At 42.3% G+C, this 7,118-nt stretch overlaps 1 long non-coding RNA gene across 1 annotated transcript; it reads right to left on the reverse strand.

Moving 5' to 3' along the window:
• Positions 1-551: 551 nt before the first annotated feature.
• On the reverse strand, positions 552-3,197 carry LOC150049168 (uncharacterized). Its single transcript, XR_016539027.1, has 2 exons — positions 899-3,197; positions 552-866 (listed from the first exon to the last, which is right to left on the reverse strand). It is a non-coding gene; the product is annotated as an uncharacterized LOC150049168 (long non-coding RNA).
• Between the last annotated feature and the right edge of the window lie 3,921 nt (positions 3,198-7,118).

The raw sequence follows: 7,118 nt of genomic DNA on the forward strand, positions 1-7,118 counted from the left end.
TGGTCTGCGTAAAAGCAGCATTCCTCTTTCAAAGCAGCATACAAATCACTATCCTTTAAGAAAAGTTCTTCAGACAAGGATGTTAGAGATTTTTACAACCAAGATTGTCCAGGTTAATTTCTGTAAAGTCAATTTCCCAATGAACACCTGGGCGGTGTCCTCTCACTCTGGTTCCAAGTCCAATTTTAGTCTGTCCTGCATTCACCCTAGCACACGCTGGGCACTGGGCAGCCACTTGTTGCAAAGCCTCCTCCTTTCCCAAGAAGTGGCCAAAGTTTTCCTGCCGCTCTATGAGAGTCTTCATTTTAAAAGTCCACTTTTTGGGCCAAACTGTTTTTTCCATCAAAAGTCCATTGTCCTTGTTTGGAGTCATAGGCCGCCCCCATTTTCTTAAGACACTCAATATCCTCTGGAGTGTATGGGAGTGGAGGAAGACTACGGTGAGGCTTCTCTATTATTGGGAGGGCCGGCACTCTTGGTGTTCTCTGAAGTGCAGCTTCCCGAGCCGCTCGGTCTGCCAGACGATTGCCTCGTGCTTCCATCGACTCCCCTTTTTGGTGGCCCAGGCAATGTATAATGCTCAGTCTTTTTGGTAAAAATATTGCAGCCAACAGGGCTACAATTTCTGCCTTATTTTTAATGTCTTTTCCCTCTGAGGTCAATAGGCCTCTTCTTTTATAAATTTCTCCATGTATGTGAGCAGTAGCAAAGGCATATCGACTATCAGTGTAGGCATTAAGTCTCTTATCTTCTGCCATTTGGAGGGCCTTGGTTAGGGCAATAAGTTCCGCTTTCTGGGCCGATGTTCCAGGGGGCAGCCCTCCAGCTCAAATTACCTCAGTCTCAGTGGTAACAGCTGCCCCTGCCTTCCGCTCTCCATTTTCCAGAAGGCTACTGCCATCCGTGAACCAGGTGAGCTCAGCATCCTGAAGGGGGTGGTCTGTCAAATCAGGTCGGGTCCCATCACCAAGAGTTTAGTTCCAGTCCTCTCAGGAAACAATTGTGAGGTGGTGGTTGAATCCGGCAGCACAGCAGCTCCAATGGAATGTCACACCTCCTGCTGGGTCACCTGCAAAATTTCTAAAGAAGCTTAACCTAAGGCCTGACTCTGGTGAATTCTCCCAATGCTTTTCTAGTTGCTTTACCCGAGCACACTCATTTTTGCAGGCTGGCACCCGTTGGTTTTTAAGACAGTATAGGATTGAGAATCCAAAGTAATACCAGGGTGGCAACTTTTAGTAACCAGATTGAACAAGGCTTAGCACTCTCTAGACAGGCACAGAAGACTCGAAACTGTAGCCGTTCCCCACAAGTGCAGTCTCCACTCTTGCACATTTGTTACTACTATTTTTCCATGCCTCTAACTTATACTGTCTTAATTTTTAAGAAACAACTTTTTGGTCCCTTTATCTAAAGAGGACTGATGGGCGACGATCCATCTTCTATAACTTCTTCAGGCTGACTCAGGGGCGTTGTCTCTATACCTAGCCAGGGACCCTGAAAACTTAGCCTATTTTACCAAGAGGCTGTCAAGATTACATATATTCTACTCCAAATTGGAGGTCATGTAAAGCATTTAACAACTGCACAAACTTTTTCTTTGGCTACAACAGTGTAGCTTACTTAGCACCCATTTGCAAAGGCATTTTCCTGATTTTCTGGGGAACTTAATCCCTGCACTCTATGCTTCAGTTGCCAGATCTAAACAGATAATAGGGACGCAAGCGTCACATCCACCCTGAATTTGTGGCTGGTGTCAAATTAAACTTTACTCAGTTAGGATTTTAAACCATCCTCTATCACAGATGATTGACAAGTTCCTGCCCAGGTATGAAAGGCATGGGCATTAGTAAGGCATGCTTACAAACTATTCTATGACCTCCCGACTCTGATTAATTTTGAATGGCCAAGCACAAATGACTCTAGGATCTGACACCACCTCTGCCATCCAAGCTGTGGCTTACTGCATTTGGATGCTTCATTGTCCCAGTAGTGTCCCTCCACACAGGAATAAATGTCCCATTGGCATTTCACTTTGTTGGTTGCTGGACTTGAACTCAGGGTCTGGGTGCTGTCTCTCAGCTCTCCAGCTCAAGGCTAGCACCCTGCCACTTTTAAGTCCCAAACACAGGGCCTGAGTGCCTCTCCTCAGCTCTGCAGCTCAAGGCTTGCACTCTGCCACTGAGTCCTGGGCCTGGTGCTTGAGTGCTGTCCCCCAGCTTTTCAGCTCAGAGCTAGCACTCTGCCACTTGGAGCTCCAAAGCAACTCTCAATAGCACTCTGACAGATTAGACACCACAGTCTCACAGGGACTTTGCCTTGCCCGGGCTGGCTCAAAACTGCGGCTTTCAGATCAGTGAGTCCTACAAAGGCCACTTTACTCCAATTAGAAGCAACAAGGTGGTCAACTCAGAAATAGTCTCTAAGCATGACCTTACCTGGAACTTGGTGAGGGCCAAATTTACATCTGAATGAGGATCTGCTGTCCTTCTCCATGGGCCTGCTGCAGATTGCTATAGAGTAACTTACAAGAATAAGCTGAAATAGCAATTAAGTAACCATTTTGGTAGTCCTAATTTTTCTTGTTTTCTTTTTTTCTTGGAACAAACATTTAGGACAACTTCAATTTCAAACTTTGTTCAGAAACCCATTTCCAATGTTCTTTAAAAATTTTTACTGATATTTGCTTAAACAATTAACACTTTAGCCTTTATGTGCATTTGAAAAATCTTTAAGGGCCCAAGGAACTCCCTTTGTTTCCAGGTTTCAAAACTTCAGCAACAGTTTAAACTCAAATAAGTTTTTCCTCAATGCAAGAACTGTAAACATCATCAGTGCACCAAAAGTCTAAATCTGGACTTAGTTTCCTTCTTTTTCTAGAATACATCCAATTGCAATGCAGTAGCATGAACCCAAATCATATAGAGATAAATTTTTAAATATTTATTCCTTTTAAAATACTAATCATATTACCCAGATTTTACCATCAGATTTTCAATGTCAGTCTGCAAAGAAAAAGAGCGAAGATGTGGATCTCAGTTCACCTGACCAAGTTAAGTGAACAGCCTTCACTCCAGCTTACCCAAGGCTGCACCTTTGCCAGTCCACCTCTCACCCCCCAAGATGGTCACATAGGACTATCCTAAGTTTTCCTATCCTTTCTCTTAGCATTTGATTACCTAGACAGTTTTGAAAGATAGGTAAAGTCTCTGACATTAATAAATTTACATTTTAATTCCTAATATTTATCTCCAAATTTCAACTTAAGGAAATAGATTCCAAATTCCCTAATACCTCTGGGTTAAACAGGATACAATGTTCACAATGTAAACAGCCCTGTGCATTTCAACATCAAATTATTAATGCAAATTTCATTTAGAAAATACTTTTTCTACTTTAGAAAAATACTTTTTACCAGTTTCTCTTTAAAACAATGCAATAACCCTTTGAGACATTGTAAAACATTTTAACCTAATAATTTTCTTGAAGTTTAGACTTAGATTTACCCAATTGCCTTTTTTTATTTCAAGTATAAATTTATCCCTTGTTTTATACAGCATGCTGACAATTTAACCTTGAACATGTTCACTCACTCATTCACACACACTCATACTCAAAGATCTTAAAGCGCGCAAAATTAATATCGGCCGTTCATTTTCCGGAAGTTTGTGTCAAGAGAGCTTTGCCAATTTTACTCTTGCAGGTGAGAGCCAGGTTCAAAACAAAACTTTTTGCAAGGCAACTTAGCAGTGATTTATTTTTCTAGGGCTTGTTACAACTGCCCAAAAATTCACACACAAAAATTGCAAGGATCCTGGTACCAATTTTGAAAACAAAACTAGACAACAAAAAACACTTCACAAAACAAGACAGAAGCAGAGACCTTTAAGTACCCCAAACTTTGATGGCATGCATGGCAGCAGTCACAGACTGTCCCATATTAATAGTCAGTTTCAGTCCCGTCACAATTAACACAAGGAACAAAAATACACAACAGACAAAAAAAACCTCACAATACAGCTTCTTTCCAAAACCGAAAGTAAACTGGTGTTCGGAAGAAACCCAGACGTTTCCCTTATCAGCTGGACTGAAGAGTCCTCAGACTGAGGCGAAGCCCCAAAAGGGGAAACCAGACGGGTCAGAAATCTGACCCCAGATGCCCCAGGGACGTCTCCCAGGGGTTGCGGTCGGGAGTACGAGCTCGTCAGCTCCTCCACGGGTCCGCCAGATACAGACGGCCGAACCACAGATTCCAGAAATACAGATTGACACGGCGGCCGAGTCACAGATTCCAGAAATACTCTTAACATAAGACAAGACATACAAAAGACAACAGAAATTTGCTGGCCAGCTTACCTCCCGAAGGTGGGTCGGTGGTCCCTGGGTGGGGGTCTCCTATCTCGCTGGGGCCTCCAAATGTTAGACTCCCGATTCAGCGGGATGTCTTCCAGACGGAGCCCCCTTCCCAAGGAACAGCGAGACCACGCAGTCGGATGCAATCAGCAAGAGGTTTATTCAGGAACACGAGCACCCGGGGCAACAAGGTCTCCTAGGAGACTTGCGCACCTAGGCTGGGGAGAGGGGGATATTTATGGGTGGCTGAGGCAGGTTACAGAAGCAGAAGCATAGTTACAGAGTAATGATTGATTATAATCACATTAGGTAAGACTCAGCTAGGGGTTTATTGAATTTCCACTTGGTTAAACAGGCAGTTGACTGCATGTCTTGTTTCTGGCCATATTTTATTGTTTTATTCCTGGAATTTCCCTCTCTTATTCAGGTTCAGTTTCACTGACTCGAACCAACTCAAACTGCACATCCTGTTGGCTGTTTTTCCAGCCCATTGTATAAACTGCAGCTACTTGCACTATTCTAAAGGCCATTCTTTTAAGACTTTGGATTATGTTTGTTTTGTGAAAGTACTTTCGAGTGGTTGCTATTGGTTTCCATTACATTATGGGGAGATTTCATATTTCTCACACTTGGAACCATGATACTGATTAAACAAGTCCAAAAAGCCAGGGCACGCTTAGAGCCCTTTGGCTTTGGTAGTCTCAATGCTCAAGGGAGTGACATTCCTACAGAGAAGGAACTGGCATACATGACCCCTTATTCTGTTCCTTCTGCATGGAATGCTCATACGAAACCCTCTCTACTTCTGGCTAGAGATGCCCACTCTTCCTTTCATTGCTTATAACTATGATGTGCCCCTCTTACCATATATGCCACTCTCATCAGAGGCCAGCTCAATGGGGCTACCCAGTCTTGGCTAGGAACCTTCAAATGGTGAGCTAAGTAAAAATTCTTTTCTTTTTCTTTCTTTCCTTTTCCTTGTCTGTCTGTCTGTCTTTTTGTTGGTCATGGGGCATGAACTCTGAGCGTGGATGCTATCTCTGAGCTCCTCAGCTAAGGCTAGCACTCTACTGCTTGAGCCATAGCACCACTTCTGGTTTTCTGGTGGTTTATTGGAGATAAGAGTCTCATGGACTTTTTGTGCCCAGACTGACTTTGATCCACAATCCTCGGATCTCAGCCTTCTGAGTAGCTAGAATTACAGGCGTGAGCCACCAGCACCTAGCTATGAACCTTGTTTTCTATGGGAGTAGCCTGCGTCACCTATTTTGTTATACTGATGACAAACGAATGCACAAGTAATCCTTTTTGATGGGACAGAGTAGCCAACAGCATCGGATACTAAGGCGAAGTCAGGTCAAAGAAAACTAATACAGATCTCTATTCTCTGACAAAGAAGAGTCTGTGGTGGCCACTGCCAAAGCAATCTCCAAGCAGTCAAGCAGTGATCATGGCAGAAGCCAATTTTAATTGGCTTGAAAAACATGTGGGAATGGGCCACAAAACTATGCAAGTTCTGATTATAGTCTGTGAGGGAAGCTAGATATTGCAAGGTTGTGTTCTCAACACATACAGAGAGAGAGAGAGAGGGAGAGAGAGAGAGAGAGAGAGAGAGAGAGAGAGAGAGAGAGAGAGAGAGAGAGGGAATATATTTCATTCAAGGGCTTCTCTATGATTACTTAAGCCCTCCTAGTATGTTGTATCTCTTGAACATGTCCTCTTCCTCCCGATTGCACTAAGATAGGGACTAAGTATTTAATACATGGGTCTTTGAGGCTAATCAAGATCCAAACTACCAACTGGCCATGGTAACTTGTGCATGGCCGTAATCTCAGCTAATTAGAGGCAATGTTAGGAGGATTAAAATTTGAGACCAGCTTGGGAAACAGTGAGCTAAAATTCCCATCTTAAAAACAAACTGGTCCAGAGTTCAAGTCCCATGACCGACAAAAATAAACAAAGAAACCAAGCTGGGTATGGTAGGTACATGTCTGTAATTTTAGCTAGAGGTAGGAGAATTTTGATCCAAGGCTGGCTGAAGCTAAAGCATGATCCATTAATTTAAGTTAGTATTTGTACATGGTTGGAGGTGTGGTTTAATTTTATTCTTTTGTCCATAGATGTTGTCTACTTGATCCTATACTGTTTGTTTAAAAAACTCACTTTAACTCTATTGAATTGCCTTTATGTCTTTGGAAAAGAGTGTAGAAAAAATTCTAACAATCTGTTCTCATTCTAAAATTCCAAAATTACCACGAATGTACATAATGTAGTGAATGGTCCATTTAAGATGGTTAAAATAATAAATTTTATGTTTTCTTAAAAATTAGTTATGCATATTTATTCAGGTCTAGTTCTGGATTTACTATGTGGTTCCATTGATTTGCACATCAGTATCAGGCTGTCTTGACTGTAAAAGATATTTAATATGTGTTAAAATCAGATAAGGAAATTCCTCCTTCCTTACTTCTCTTCTCAAAATTGTTTTAGAAGCCAGATGCAGTGGCTCAAGCCTGTAATCCTAGTTATTTGGGAGTCTAAGAAAAGGTGATTTTTAATTCAAGGAGCGGGTTTTCAGCTTTCTGAGGCATCTCCATTCTGACTTCCATAGTGGCTGCACTCATTCACCTTCCTACCACTAGTGTAAGAGGGTGCCTTTTTCCTTGCATCCTCCTCAGCATTTTTTGTTGTCATCTGTTTTCTTGATGATGATTATTCTTACATGAGCGGGATAAAATCTCAGCATAGTTTTAGGTTTATTTTGG

Source organism: Megascapheus bottae, chromosome 20, assembly GCF_031878675.1.
Source record: "Megascapheus bottae isolate mThoBot1 chromosome 20, mThoBot2.hap1, whole genome shotgun sequence".
NCBI lineage: Eukaryota > Metazoa > Chordata > Mammalia > Rodentia > Geomyidae > Megascapheus > Megascapheus bottae.